Here is a 17040-nt window from a genome sequence, read left to right on the forward strand (position 1 = left end):
GACTCTGCAGGATGTGAAAAATCCTCTGCTCCTGAGAGTGATCTGTTTCCTGCTATTCTCCTGCCCCGTAGCTAAGTGCTCTCTCAGCAGTGGGCGCCAGAAGCAGAGTCATGTGGCTTGTTGTAGGAATAGGGAATAAGGAAGGCTGACCTAGGCTTGGAGGAGGAAAGGTGGCCAGGGAACTCCTGATGCCTGACATAGGTTGTTGATGAATTAAAAGGATTTATTAAGCTGAAGGGGAAAGGAAGAATATTTCAAGCAGGTATCTGATTATTTAAGTCTTTGAACATCACAGTAAAGAGTGTGGATTTTATTTTCTAAGCAAGGAGAAGCCACTGGCATTTCTAAATAGATAAAAAAAATGATTAGAGCTATACTTTGGAAAGAAAATTATGGCATCTCCGGAGGAGAATTTAGCATGGTCCTGGCTTGGAATAGAGTCACTGTTGAAGATATTACAATAATTCCATAAAAATATGACTGGAGGAAAGGCAGTGAAAAGGTTAAGACAATGGGCTAAAGGGAAACCAACAGAAGTAAGAGGGAATTCTATTGTGAAGTATGAGAAGGTGACGGTAAAGGAGAGTAAGGATTGAAGCTGAGATTTCTCTCTTGATTGGGAAGAAAGTGATACCTTTATGAGAGAAAACACAGGAGGACTGAAGCTCACTTGGAAGGTCAGAGAATAAAGATAATGCATGCAATTAGCTAATAAAATGCCCTGGTAGACTGAGTGGAGGGACAAATCAGGGAGTGAAAAGAAATAATAGGGAAAAGCAATTAATAGCAATTAATACTTTAGTATACTGTGACACCTATGTTTCAGGGTGAGGTTTTGACTAAACCATTCACATCTTAATTAATGTACTATTTGTTATGAAAATTATTTGGTGACATTTTACTTATGAATTGAAATTCAAAATAAAAAAGTGTTTCCCTCACTAGAGGTTAAAAGTAGTTTTATCAATAATTTTAAAGGTTTTATTTATTTATTCATGAGAGATACAGAGAGAGAGGCAGAGACATAGGCAGAGGGAGAAACAGGCTCCTGCGGGGAGTTTGATATGGTACTCAATCCCAGTACCCCAGGATCACATCCTGACCCAAAGACAGATGCTAACTACTGAAACACCCAAGCACCCCTATCAATAATTTTAACAGTCTTGGAAGAAATAGGTTTCCCCGGGATTTTGTATCTATCTCTGTATATAACACTGAACCCTTGGACTCATATCATAGGACAACCGCAAGGTTCAGAGCCAGGGATCAGCAAACTCCTACAAAGGGCCACAGTGTAAATATTTTAGGTTTTATGGACCATACAGTCTCCATGGCAACCACCCAATGCTACTGTGGAGGGCAAAAAACAGCCATAGACAATACATGGTGCTGTTTCAGTGAAACTTTATGTACAAAAACCTGTGACAGGCTGTATTTGACCCATAGCCCGCATTTGCTGACCCCTGCTCTAAGCTAACAAGCTAGCTATCTCTGCTCAATTTATTGCTGGACACAGATTTGGTTTAGAAAAGCATTCATGTATAACATTATGTAGATAGGCATGGTGTAATTTATAAATAGGTTGATTTTTTTTTTTTTTGCCTAGAATCTTCCTAATTGATTGTTAAAAATTTGATTAAAGGAATCTAAAATCTTGATTTTCCTTTTTATATCCCCATAATTCCCAGTTGCATTTTCAACTACCCCAGTGAAGCTTTCAGACAAACACATTAGACTGGATCATAATGGAAAATAGAATCTTCTAAATCTGAAATCACAAGTGTGCCAAGAATTTAGGGACTGACTGTATTTCTGGGAACCTCTCAGCTTGTGGTCATTCTTCTGACCACCTTGGATATGACACCAGTATCTTTCTAAAGGCCATGAATGCTCACAGGAAATTCAGTCACTGAAGATGAATCAAAAGGTACAGAAAACTAAGTAAGACTTAGCTCCTGCCACCCAAAGTTGGTCATACTCTGTGGCAGTTGCCAGGACTTTTCTGACATCAAAGAATGAGGTCTTTTTAAATCCAGGCCTAAAGATGAACTAATACTCTATAGGAAATGTTAAGCTCATAAAAACATTGGGATGTAAAAAAATAATTTAAAAAAAGAATCAGGATATATATAGACATAGAATAGTGACTTGCAGTCTGAGGCCCCTTAATGTAAGAAATTCTTAGTAGGTTCTCACTGAAATATCTCTGTGAAGATGCAAATGACATCCCAGAACATATGTAGAGTTGAGAGAGAGATTATAAATTATCTAATCCAATCAACCCATTTTGCACTCAAGTCTTGGGCCTGCCGAGTGACTTGAACAATTTCCTGAACAATTCAGTTAAGGGAAAGAGTTTTCACTAATACTCTTAGTTAAAAAATTACCATTTTGAGTTTTTATACTACCTTATAGTTTGTGAATGAAGCAATGTAAGGAAAGCATGAGCTTCTTCGGGTCCAATTCATGTATTTCAGGGTGAAGTACTGTTCCAGATTCAGGAGCAAGTCATATGTAAAATAAAGTTCCTTCCCTTGAGAATCTTATACCAAAAATAAACATCAATGAAGTGTTTACCTTTTGCTAGGCATATTCCAGAAGGCATTATGTATTGAAATTCACTTAATTCTCAACAAATACAGCTATACATAGAGAATTTTCCAGTCTGAAAGAATTAAACTAAAGAAATGGAGAAAGGAATTTATATATATATATAATACTTTTTAAAGAAAAAACATGATTAGAAATTATAGAGGTGCTGGGGTGGCTCAATCAGTTAAGTGTCTGCCTTTGGTTCAGGTCATGCTCCTTGCTCAGCGAGTAGTTTTCTCCCTCTACCCCTCCCCTCCCCCCACCCAGTCATGCTCCCTCACTCACTCTGCTCTCTTTCAAATAAATAAAAAAATCTTTTTAAAAATAAAAGAAATTATAATAAAGGTATAACTAACATTGTGAATCGTCCTCCACAGTTCCCCAAATAACTGAAATGCAAGCTCCTTCTCCTATTTCAATTAATTAATTAATTAATTATTTTATTTATTTATTCATGAGAGAAAGAGAGGGGCAGAGACACAGGCAGAGGGAGAGGCAGGCTCCATGCAGGGAGCTTGATGCGGGACTCGATCCCGGGTCTCCAGGATCATGCCCTGGGCTGAAGGCAGGGCCAAACCGCTGGGCCACCGGGGCTGCCCTCCTTCTCCTATTTTTAAAGTAGGTTTGGAAACAGACTAATAGATAAGCTACTGCAGTCAGAAGGTATGTGTAGAATCTAGATTACTTAGTAAAAAAATTATGCAATTCTATCATATAAAGCTTGTATGTAGGTTTTATATATATTTGATACAACAGCATTCAATTAGCACATTTTCAAATGTTTGGGGACAAATATAACAATACTTGAGGAAATAGTGGAATTTCAACAACAGTAATGTTGCAGTGAATAAAATATTTTTGAAAGGATTTCAACACTGCATGAATTCTAAATGCAATAATAGATGTGCTTTTGTCAATGTAGTAGTCTGAAGTAATTAGAGCTTTTAACGGTAGATTCCCCTTCCCTGCTCTGAATTCAGCTTTCTGACTGATAATCAGATCAAACTATTATGCCAGCAAACTTGTTTTGGACAATCATCATTAGGGGTAAAATAATATAAAGCAAATCCAAATAAAAGCACATAGAGTTCTGGGAATGGATTTCATCAATTTGCTTATGAAACAACAGCGCACTAGCCATTGAATAGGATTCTTTCTGTATTCTTATTGCTATTTTAAATTGTTAGGAATTTGTTTCAACACAATTTTGTGAGACAAAGCCAATTCTCAAAATTAAGAGATCTTGACAGTTTAAATATTTAAAAGATATTTCACATATTCCAACACTTTCAGGAAAGGAAATGTATTAACATGGGAAAAGTAGCAACTTCTGACCCAGCTCAATCAACTGGATCTATTTGAGGCAACCTCCTGGGGTGCTTGGTCAGTCACACATTTCTCTTTTGGTCTGGCCATTCTGCATTGTTTCATGTGTTGCTGCTTGCAAATACCTTTTGAGGCTCTTGAGTTTTGTTTGTTGTTGTTGTTTGCTACTCTATTCTTCTCCTCCTGTTAAGTGATTTCATTTTGTTCATGTCTCTTTCATGGCCATTTCCTTTCCTCATTCCTCTACATCTTGAGCTTTGAATTTTATCTCCTCTCCTTTTCTGGCAGAATCCATGCAATTTCATAGCTTCAACCACTTTTTAAAGTAAAGGATTTTAGGATTTGGAGTAAGAATTGATTTCACAACAGATATGGAGTTCAAATATTAATCAACAAGATTTATTTGCAGATATTTCTCTAACCGTCCACACATCTTTTCACTAAAGTGGGGCTTCAGAGAATCATTTATTCATAGCAGCAACCTCTGGCCATGGAAAAATGAGAAGCTGCCAGGAGGTCTTGTCCATGATTGTCCTCCAAAGTTTTAATTTTCTACTTCTTTTGGGCAAGATTTACCTTCAGGTCTCTCCAGAGTATAAGTCTCAATAGGATGACTCTCATCCAGCATGGTCATGGTTTTAGCTTTGAAATGTTGGCAGAATGGTATTATCCTTTAGTTTTCTGGATTCTTCCTTAGCTGCAATTATTTTTAATAAATTAGCACATTTCTATGCTTGTCCTTTTGTAACTGACTCTTTTCCCCCGGCTTTCACCCAATTATTTAATGTCCTGATCTATTGGCAAAATTTCCATGGCTAGATTAATTTTGAGCTGTTTATGATGACCTTTATAATTTCCCCATGCAGTAGCCACTGTTGCAATGTTTTTGTAATTTATTTTTCAATTGTCACCATTATAGACCTATTTGTAGTGATTTATACAAATGCCGCTACTCTGTGGATGGTTCTAAAAAATTCTGCGTGCCTGACTCTAACTTGTTTTCTGTCTTTATATTTTCATCAGTCTCCTCGGCCTTTTATTTTCTTCCTTGAGTAAAAAAAAAAAAAAAAAAAGATTTGAGTTTCTTTTTTGCCTATTCATATTCTTTGTTCATTTTTCTAGTCTATGAATCTATATTACTTGCTGGATATTTTCTAATGTATGTTTTAAGGCCACCATTGTCAACTCTATCTCAACTGTGTCTAAATATGAATTCATCTTTGCACAAACCAGTTGACCCAATTTACTTCCCCATTTCTGTGATAAATACCATCATTTTTCTCTGTTCTTCAGCTCGATGTACTATTTACAAATATCACCATTTGGCAAGAAATTCTCTTTTGAATCATGGCATTTTTAACTGGTATTGAACACTTATCCACTGATAATTACTATCTACAATGGTCAAATAAAATAATTATATTCACAAAAGTGTTTTGGGAATTATGAGGAACTTTGCAAAGGTATTATAGTATTATGTATATATTTTATTTTTACAGATATTTGTATCCATATATGGCATGTTTCTCCAGCTGTAGTATTAGTCACCAGAAAACAAAAATGTATCTCCCAAAGTTTCTAATTTCATGCTACACATAAGCACATAAATATTTGTTGATTGCACAAAAAAATAGGAGGAAAAGTGAAGAAAATTTTATTTTTGAGAATATTTCCCAGTCAGATGGTAAAAGTGCCATTTGGTTTTTAAACTGCAATTTTCTATTGTCTCTAAACAAAAAATGTCAAAAAAAAAATCCTGTGATTGATTAACATAAATGAATATAAATTTTCTATGCTATCTATTCCCCTCAGAATTTTCTTCTGGATCATTTTATTGCCAAGACTTCACTCTTTAATTCCAGTAATTTAATCTACTAAATTACCTTTAGTAGAATTCAATATAGCAATACATTATATGAAATAATTTGCAATAGTATTTGCATGAGTGAACTGCTATTATAATTTTTAGAGTAGTAACGAGTCACTTACTGAAAAAAATTTCTATATGCTGGAATAGCAAAAAAAATCCTACAGAATGGCTTTGCAATTTATCAAAATAATAATAAGTAAAATATTATTCTTTGTAAAGCAAAAGGAGAAATCTTAAGTAAGCTGAAGGTAGAACACTTCAGGATTTATCTGGCTATTTCACAATTCATGTTTGGAAAAAATGAACCATAATAAATATACTCTTTAAGACTATCACTTATTTACTCTTGGGGTCTAAATTCATTAATCTGAAACCATGGGAATTAGTGGTGAGGTATAAACAAAAAACACTCCAAAAACAATGAATCCTTTGCCTGTTATATTAGTTTCTGTGTACAAGGCATAATAATTACATGCATTGAATGAACTGACCTAGAGATTATGTCTCCAAATTGTGGGAGAAATAGCTACTTCATTTTTTTTATTATTTCAAAATAGAAATCTGGTAGTGATCAAATTATAAAAGATGATTACAATTCTCAGAGTCTCCCTCTGGGTCTAAGGAAGGCAAAAGAGTTGATGTGTATATTACATAGTGGCTAAAAAGCTAAGTAGGGATTGTAATCCTGCCAAACAGAATTGGTTACCTTACTATATCCTTAACTAACACTTCACCCTGGCTAGGGAAAAGGTAGTATCCATAAGAATCATGTGAAACACTTGCAAAGAAAAAGTAATAAACTGGCATTTGAGTGTTATCTTACTGATTTTAAACTGCTTTGACATATACGATTTCATTTGAGTCATGCTATACCCAGCTGATAGACTATGTCCACTATAAAATTAAGGCAAGTGTACCCTGTGGAGGCAAGATAATTTTTCCAAGGTCACACAGAGAGTAGGTGGAAATGTCAATGTTCACAACCAGTGTCTGTAAATTCTGTGTTCATTCTTTAGCAAGCTGCTTCCTAAGGTAAGTGAGTACACACTCAGTGGGGATCATTTAGATTTTCTTGATCCAGCTATCCAAATTGTTTCTATAATTCATTGCTTGCTGTGGCTTCCCTGTAATTTGCATATTTTAGCTAATCAGATTTTTAGATAGACTATGCATTGATTTGTACTCGTGGTTCTTTACCATTCTTCTTCACTTCAGCAACTTCAGTCATTCTGAATCTCTTGATTGCCTTACTTGGATCTTGTTTATTTCTAATTAAGTTGATATTAACAATTGAAGTAATTATCTTGAATACAGTGTCAACCTTTTTCTTTCCACAGCCAACAGCATTGACTGATGATACAAATGTATTTGGCATCCAAATTGCTCTCCTAATTTGGCATTCCCACCCAATTTCAATTACACAGGTTTTGACACTACCTATTAATTTATGATCCTAGAATAACAATTTTAGAGTCATGGATGATTTGGGCAATATGAGATATAGAGGCATTTTAGAATGTCTATTTCTAATTTAGTAGTTTTTTCTGTAGCTTGTAAGATGTTAAGTCATGTATTTAATCAATTGCAATGCTATCTTATTCTATTGATTTTATCCTTGCATTGTGTTTTCTTAATATCAATGGTGTTATTTAGTGGTGTTACATTTAATTACTTATGTTTAGCTTAGCGGTGTTACATTTTAATTACATGTAATAGTGTTACATTTTCATTAAACTTATTTATTGGTCATTAGTTTTCTTATCAAATGAACTCATCTTGTGTTTTTTTTTTTTTAGATTTGTTTATTCTAGAGAGAGAGAAAAATTTGGGTGGGGGAGGGGCAGAGAGAGAGAGAAATCCAAGCATACTCCTCACTGAGTACAGAACCTGACTCAGGGCTCCATCTCATGATGCTGAGATCAGGGCCTGAGCCAAAAGCAAGTCAGTCGCTCAACCAACTGCACCATCCAAGTGCCCTTCATTTTGTATTTTTAAATATTATTTGATCTCCTTTGGTCAGATTTTCTTTCTTTTTATTGCTTTTAAGTAGGATACATACCCATCATGGAGTCCAGTGCTGGGCTTGAATTCATGACCTGATCAGATTAAGAGGTGAGCTGAAGTCAAAAGTCAGATGCTTAAGCTACTGAGCCACCCGGGTACCCCCTGTGGTGAGATATTCTGAACAGTACTAACATCATACTATTAGGAAAGCTCTGTGTGGATGCTTAAAGGATGCATTCTAATTCCTGTAAACAAATTCAAATAGTAAAAAATTTAGACTTGTCTCCTCAAATTGTTAAATGTGTGTATATACATGAAGTTGAATTTTTAAAAATAATTATAATGAAAAATATCTTGGAGTTCTTTCAAACTGGGAATTCTTTATTCTCACTTCACTTTTTAATTATTGAATTATGAGTTGGCCTGATACATTTCAGACATGACACGTCTCAGAACCATTAGCTCTCCCCAGAGACCTATGAAGTTGATATAAGAATATGTCATCCAACTTTTCCAGTGTGCACCTAGGGAAATTTAATCATGACAATATTGGATGAGTTGGCTAAGATGCTACCATCAGTTGGTGAAAGTCAAATCTAGAACCTAGATCTCTTACTTCTTCTCATAAACTTGTCTTTTTGTTTGTTCTATCTTTTGCCAACATTAAGCATCAAGCATTAAGCCTACACTTCTAACTGTTAGAAGGTATTTTCTGTGTTGGAAAAGTAGACTATGAAGTGGTAATATCGTTTTATTAGTAGGGGAGTTTTGGTTTAAAAAAAGAGAATTGGCTCATAAGAACTAACTCAACAGGCCTTTTGCTTTACTGCCATTTCTCTCTCTCTCTTTTTAATATTTTATTTATTTATTCATGAGAGACACACAGAGAGAGGCAGAGACATAGGCATAGGGAGAAGCAGGCTCCCCACAAGGAGCCCAAGGCGGTACTTGATCCCAGGATCCTGGGATCACGAGGTGAGCCAAAGGCAGATGCTCAATCACTGGGCAATCCAGGTGCCCTTTATTGTCATCTCTTATTGTACCATCACCAGATAAGCTCTTTCTCTCAAAGAGAAAGCAAAAGAATGTAATAGAACCACATTAATGGATTACTAGAGACCCATGTGGCCAGAGGAATTCCAAATGCCAATGGATTTCGTTTTGGATATTTGACTCAATATTCCTCGATAAAGGGATAAAATTAGCCTTAACTAACTACATCAGTGAATTTTTGCAAAAGCAGAACAACCCTAAAGAGGCATTTTATAAGTCTAAATCAGCTTTAAAAAATGTTCTAATGAAAATAAACTGACTGAGGGTGACAGGAGGAAAGGTAGGTGGGGGGATGGGTTAAATGGGATGGGTATTAAGGAAGGTGCTAGTTGTGATGAGTGTTGAGTGTTATATGTAAGTAATGAATCACTGAATTCTTTTTGTTTTTAAAGACTTTATTTATTCATGAGAGACACAGAGAGAGAGTGAGAGAGGCAGAGACACAGGCAGAGGGAGAAGCAGGTTCCATGCAAGTAGCCTGACATGAGACTCGATTCTGGGACCCCAGGATCACGCCCCGGGCTGAAGGCAGGCGCTAAACCCTTTGAGCCACTCAGGGATCCCAAATCACTGAATTCTATCCATGAAACTAACATCACATTAATTTTATTAACTAGAATTTAAATAAACCTAAAGATAAATAAATAATAATAATAAAAATAAAAAGAGCAAATGTTCTAATAATTAGAATTGAAAATATTTAGGGGGCTGAGGATAGGAGGAGGTGAATGATACTAAAATTCATGCAGGAGATATTTCCTCATAAAGAGGAATTTCTTTGTGTTCTACAAGATGTACTGATGTTCCAGTAGGTACTTATGTAGAAAATCAAACAGTTGAATTGTGATTAGTCCATTATCACTAATTCTTTTTTTTTATTATCACTAATTCTAAAACCATGTTTTTGCTGTAAGTTCCATTGAACATCTACTTTCCATTACTCCTGTACTTCTTTTGATTTTGACCTCTTAAATTCAAACTTATTCATTATAAAGCAATTTAAGAATTTAGTTACTTGAGTATGTTTCTAGTGTAGTTATGACTGAGCATTTACACACTGAAATCCATAGTATAATATTATTATATTAATTTATCCCTTTTATGATAAAGTACTGTATACATTTTTTTTCTAAATAAGTAAATAGCTGATTCTCACTTTAGGATAACAAAGAAGGCATTACAAAAGTTGGCATTAGACTGTTATAGTTGATACATATTGTTTTACGTCAATTAATGCCAACTACTAGGCATATGGCTGCCACAAAACACAGTCAGCGTGAGACGGATGATAGAAGATGACCATGTATACTTGTAATTCTTTCATTGGATTTAATAAAAAATTTCTTATAAAAGCTAAGATTTCAAATGCAAGTCATCTCCTTATTCATGATCAGTATGGGATAGTCTTAAGATCAAAGTTATGCATAACCATTAATGTGTATGTCATATGCAAACTTATTAATGTGTATTAATATCATATGCAAACTTTGATCTCTTTGGCGATTCAAACTCTATTCTGAAAATATACATCATGCTAATGGAAAATGTGTTTATATCTGTGTACCTAGGTATCTATTTAGTCAGATATATCTATTTGAAGTCGTTAGAAGAATATGCATACAAGTGTGCACACAAGTGTACATACAGAAGGATCTTATGGCAGAACTGGCAGTATTTTGAACTTTAAGGGAAACTAAATGATTTAGATGACACATTGATAAGTTAAAGAATAGAACGGAATGAAATAGAGATGACATCAGGAAGGTGAAGAGGATCTGAGACCCACATATTATAAGGAAAGATGAAACAAACTTGAGACAGGTTTAGCCTAAGGAAGGAAGGATTTGAGGGTTACTTGATTGCTGTTTTCAAGTATTCTCAGAAAGAGTGGCTTGTTCTACTTTCTTCCAGAAAAAGAAAGAAAGGAAACATGTAAGAAGGAGTATTTCAGTTCAATAAAATGAAGAACTTTCTGGCATTCATCAGCACCCTCTCCCTCAACCCTCCCTCCCCCACCAAAAAAAGTATCCATGACTATGTTGCATCAATCTACCAATTCTGCACCACTCTCTGGTAGGAATGGAGTAGAAGTCAATTCTGCATGAGTGAAATGGCTGGGTTAGTGTTCTTTCCAATCACATGCTTATAACTAGCAGCTCTGGGAGATTTAACTGCTACTTACATCAATAATTGGACACAAGTTTCTCCCAGTGGAAACACATTAATTCCAGCCAGGCTTACCTTTTATAATTATTGGATATAAAATGTCACTGGCCCTTCTGATGGCAAATGACTACTGCGACCCTGGAGAGGACACAATTACATCAAGTGAAATGAGTCTCCCCTTATTTTGTGCATGTCCTGACATCCAGAACTGGGAAAAAGTAATGCTCTTATTACTTCTTTTCAGAACATTTTCAAGAGTCCACATTAAGTTCCTTTTTAAAGAAAATATGCTTTAAAATGTGACAATTAATGTTGTTTCTGTGAATGATGGATTATAATTTAATTCTTTCTGTCCTTTAAGACTTACTGTTATCTAGCAACAACAACAACAGCAAAACAAGGAAGAAAAGAAAAATACGTCTGCTGCTCCACTCAAAACGTTACAACATATTAAACACAATATGCCCCTAAAAAAGATATGTGTATGTATTTTTGTAATACTAGGAGATTTTCATGGGATTTTTCCATCTTTTCCCATCTCCATGGGAAGCATATGATATGATTTCCTAAGAGAGCAATCTGGAATGAATATTTTAATCATCCTAGGAGGCTAGAATTTATAGCACTTCTGATAAAATAATCAGCATCTTAATGGCATCAGCTTTTTTTCTTTCTCTTATTTTTAACCTATAAAGTATGTCTCTAAAGACTTTTATGAATGCCTTAAAAATTCTTCTTGAGGAATTCATTAGAAAAGAAAATTATACTCATTTGCTTACTTAAGGAAAACTGCACATTGTCATAAGAACCTCAATAACCGATTTTAATACTACGGTTTTCATAATATGGGTTACAGCTATATTGGGTTTTTAATTTAAAAATATTTTCTAGCAAATGACATATAGTACTTCTGACTTCTGGGAAATGCTTATGCCATACATAATTAATTGCTATAAAAGAAGATTAAAGACTTGATATTCACTGCCACAATCTCTCTCACCTCATCCAAATATCTTTAGTCTGAAATTGAAATCTACAGCTTACAGGAATCAGGGTGGCAATGAATGCTATATGATGGCCTGGTCCATAGTAGATAATACACACACACACACACACACACACACACTGAATTATCAACTCTGCTCCTTTCCTGTTTTTCAGCGGTGTTATCAGAAGACTCTGAGCCACGATGTCCTTCAACAGATGAATGGATAAAGAAGATGTGATATATATCGTGTGTGTGTGTGTATATATATATATATATATATACACACACACACAATGTGTATACACACACACATATATATACTATATATATATACTATATATTATATATATATACCTATATATATATAAACAATGGAATATTACTCAGCCACCAGAAAAGACGAATACCCACCATTTGCTTCAACGTGGATGGAACTGGAGGGTATTATGCTAAGTTAAATAAGTCAATTGGAGAAGGACAATCATCATATGGTTTTACTCATACATGGAATATAAGAAATAGTGAAAGGGATTATAAGGGAAAGGAGGGGAACTGAGTGGGAAAAATTAGAAAGACAAACTATTGAGAGACTCCTAACTGGGAAACAAACAAAGGGTTGCAGAAGGGGAGGTGGGTTGGGGGATGGGGTAGCTAGGTGATGGGCACTGAGGAGGGCACTTGATGGGATGGATGCTGGGTGTTATATGTTGGCAAATTGAATTTAAATAAAAAAAAAAAAAGAAAAGGACTCTAACCATCTCAATCACCTACAAAAAGCTGCCAGTCCCTGGAACTAAACCTTCACTCAGGCCATCAATGATGAAACCAATCACATCCTTCTTGTTATTCTGATGGTGTATCTTTTTTTTTTCTTTTAATCTCAGGAGCTGCACAAATTCAAGGACTGCTTCCATGTGCCCAAGGAAAAAGAGGGATAGATTTTTCTAGGAACCATTCCCTCCTCCACCCTGCTACAATCATCTCTCTCTTTCAGGGATCTGTTATTCCCAGTCTCAGAGGTCATTTATGGGTGGTACATCATATTTGCCTTTCAAGCTGCCTCAAGAGTACCCCCTCCACCAAATAGTACTGTTTCATTTAGACCTATAAGGTACTACATGACATATGAAAGCCCTCCTCATATCCACATCTTCTCTAGAGTTTGAGTCTTATTTGTACTTTTTCCTTTGAATATATTTCACAGAAGAAATGAAAGTGTAATGACTATTTGACACATAAATATATGGCTATATTTTCTGATTTCTACTTTTTTGTAGCAATCTCATATCTATGGGGGATCTAATAGATAGATCTATAGTAGCAAATAATTACTTTTGTACATATCTTCCAACGTCATATTGTACACCGTGGCTTTTCCAATTTTTTTCTGAGAAAAATCTAATGGTAATGGGGGAAACTTCAAAATTCAAATTTTATACTTTATACAACTGCAGATGAAAAGTTTGATCAAATTATCACTCCTTTACTTCAACTCGTGGACTTCACTAACTTCTTAAGCTAACAAACGTTAACTACAAATGGACAAAAAAAAAAGAGATAATGACAAGTGCATTCTTCACTCAAGTCTGCAGTGTAACAGAAGGTCTGATAGGTAGTCAGTGCTGAATTTATGCTTCAAGTTCAAAAGAACTAATGTCTAATCTATAAAATGATAAAGAAGGGTAACTACATGTCTAGTTTGGGGTTTGTGCTTAGCAGCATGCAGTAAATGTGTAGCATGCACCAATTTTCTTTATGTATACCACATTCTCAGGCCTCCACACATCAGGCTCAAAGTTCCCTGCTTCCCACACTCAAACAGCACTCCTTCAGCAGGCTCTCTTCTAATTTCTTTTGCTCCTCTAGATCTTCCTTTTATCCTTTCTCTACATCCCCTTAGTGCTTTATTCAGGTTGCTGTTATAGTACAGATCACTTGTGAATATAATTACAAGCATTTGTATAGCAACATTATAATGTAAATGAGAACAGGGACTGTGTCTTCTTAGTTTTCATATCTCCTAAATGTCTTTCACAGACACACAACTATTTTGGGGGGGGGACAATGAATGAATTAATAAATTAATTGTTCAGAAAGCTAACAAATATATCAACTTGAAATAAACTAATATTCTCTAACTACCAAAACCTTTAGTTCCTACTTACCCTCATTCCCAGATACAGTGTCTATTTTTCATCAGTAAAATAAAGGTATTGCCTTTAACTTGAAGTAAATGAAGGACCAAGATTTTTCTAAATAAGATTACATGTGTGTGCATGCATGCATGTATACAGAACATGTGGGAGAGAAACATTTCCATGTAATTGGATGCTAAAAAGAAACTCTTTGTCTCACATATGGTTGAGTTTCAATAGAATAGGTGTCAACAGTTCCATACGCAAAACAAAATGCTAACCATCTATGCACAATTTGCTGAGCATAGTATTAAAATCATTCTTTTCAACCCTTGGTGACTAATCCATCTATCTCTCTTGAGTATACAAGAGCCTCAAGTTGTGGGAAAGTAGAGGAATGTTTTAGAGAGTTTTAAGTGTCCTGGGCATGCTGCATCCTCTCCCTTGGGGGAAGGGTAAGACAACTTCTTCCTAAGATCAGACACAATGGTAGAGGGAAGAGATTCAACAGAATTTAGAGGATTTGACATAGGGACTTGGGGGCACAGTATATAAATATTGGGCATATGCCTGGAAAAACAAATGAGAGAGCTAGAGTTCTCTACTGGAGGCTAGATAAGATGAATGCATTAGAACCAGGGTATACTCCCAGTGTTTGTCCAGGTAAAGAATACTTGCAGGATTCCTATGGACCAGATGTGAACTGTTCTGAGTCATCCTAGGGCCATCTTAAAGGGAACTTACCCAAGAAGAGTGATGGATCTCCACTATCAAGACAGAATCTGTATGAGTTAGATTTTCTAAGCTAAGGGGAAACTAATTCCCACCAATGACTAATGCTTTGGGAGTTGTATACAAACATATTTTATTGAGGACTTTCTCCCAATCTCTGTATGTGTGTGTTGTGCTAAGTCCTTTACTTAAAACTTTGGTGCTAGATCTATTTCAAAATTTCACAATTTTTAGATTTTAGAAAGGTAAAAACACAATGTATGTACATATTATAAACACCCCTGCAGTCAAACACAGTATTTCTAATACATTTTTTTGCGATGAAACATATATTTCACTAATATGCTGCATCAGTTCATAAGAGATTTTGCTTTAAATGAATTGTGAAAAATTCAGTATTCAGAGTTGCTGAAAAAATACTGTGAACATGTACATATTTAACTCCAACTGAACAGTGATAGTTGGTTCACTGGCATTCTACCTCTCATTTTGCTTTTTGGGTAATCTTGAAAGAAAGACACTGTTCTCTCAAGGTCTTGGCTACTACAATTAAAAAATAAGAGAGTTGGGCTAGATCAGGAGTCACAAACTCAAATATCTTCAGGGGACAGGTTATAAAAGTGAGGGAAGCAGACAGCTGGGTGTGACACCGTTCTAAGAGTTGGTGAGTTTGGATCAGAGCACATTCCTTCTGTCTAGAGACCTTCACATTTTGAAGGATTTCAAAGTCCTCTGAAGATCAAATTCAGCACATCTGTGGACAGCCAGTTTGAAGCCTTTGACCTATCTTTACCATCTCTCCAAGTGTCAAAGTTCTATAACTCCCCTATTGCCAGGGGCAGGTAATCTGACTTGAGTAGTTCCCCATGTTGCCTTCTTCAACTGCTGCTCTCAAATTCCACATGCAATGCCTGAACATTACATAAGGTTATCATCCTCTGAAGCGATTTTCTACCTGTTTATTCCTCCTTCATTATTTTTGTATTGAAATCATCACTGTCTTTTCTTTGTTCATTATTCTTTTCTATCCAGTGGGATTAAATGCTTAGAGGTTCTTTTTATTACAACATAAAATAGCTAGGGGTTTGATGAAAATATCCAAAGAATTCCAAAATGGGTCAAAGCAAATTCAAAGGGAAAAATAATTGAATCTAGAATTATTAAATCACTTTTCTCCACCTTATGCAATGGGCTTGCTGGACCATAAAGAGCAAGCTTTGATAAGTAGCCCTCTATTCAAAAATATTACCAAAAACAATAAAGTATTCCATCATATATGCTGCAAATTCACCATTCATTTAAAGCATTCCTATCTGGTACTTCCCTCTTCAATATTCATAGTATTCTATTGGAGAAAAAAGTTGCTATTTCAGAGCTCATTGAAAGTTGGGTTACTCTTTTCTTCAGATTTTTGACACTTCAGGAGGGGAAAATATTCAGTTCCAATAGCCTTAAAGAGCCCTGATATACAATGCATGTTCCTTTATTTATACTTTATTACTACTATTTCTCTCTGATATTCCCAGTTACGTCCTAAATTTGCTTCATATGTGAACTTCTGGGGAAAAGGCAGTTCTGAATTAAGTCATCAGGCCACATTCCCTTTCTGAACTTCCCCCTGCAGTATTCATTCTTCCCAGCTCTGTGGTGTGTCTGTTGGTGTCTGGGGTTTACTCAAGCTTTTTTGACCTGTTTACACTGAACTAGCTATTGAAGCTAAGTAGTGAAATCCTTTCCCTTTGCAATGAATACTGAATTAGTTTTTCTCTGTGGAAAGTGCAAAACAATTCCATGATAGAAGGAGACAAAACAGGGCAGAGGTTTGATGATTCTGAAAGAAAAGATGCCATTTGTCTAAAGATATAAAATTACTTTGACTCTCCTCCATTCCCTATCCTTATGCTTGGCTATCAACAGAAATCAAATTTCATACTTAATTTTTATGGGTTCAGTTTTTCATTCATATATTTATGAACGAACTTAGTGCTTGATTAAGAAGGATTCAATAAGAAATCTAAAGCAGAGTCCATGATTAACATCAGTTAAGTACCTAACACTGTATTTATTTATTTTTAAAGCTTTTATTTATTTATTTGAGAGAGAGAGAAAGCAAGTGAGTGAGAGTGAGAATGCACTATCTGGAGGAGGGGCAGAGGGAGAAGAAACAGGTTCTC

The 17040-nt window shown here is 35.4% G+C and overlaps 1 long non-coding RNA gene across 13 annotated transcripts in view; it reads left to right on the forward strand.

Annotated features, from left to right (window-relative positions):
• Nucleotides 1-1792: 1792 nt before the first annotated feature.
• The window catches only part of LOC144316850 (uncharacterized), a 138480-nt gene continuing 123232 nt past the window's right edge, over nucleotides 1793-17040 (forward strand). For all 13 annotated transcript variants that reach the window (XR_013382691.1, XR_013382696.1, XR_013382686.1 and 10 more), the window contains exon 1: nucleotides 1793-1927. This is a non-coding gene — a long non-coding RNA (uncharacterized LOC144316850). The remainder of the gene's footprint in view (nucleotides 1928-17040) is intronic.

Source organism: Canis aureus, chromosome 7 (assembly GCF_053574225.1).
Source record: "Canis aureus isolate CA01 chromosome 7, VMU_Caureus_v.1.0, whole genome shotgun sequence".
In the NCBI taxonomy this organism is placed as follows: Eukaryota; Metazoa; Chordata; class Mammalia; order Carnivora; family Canidae; genus Canis; species Canis aureus.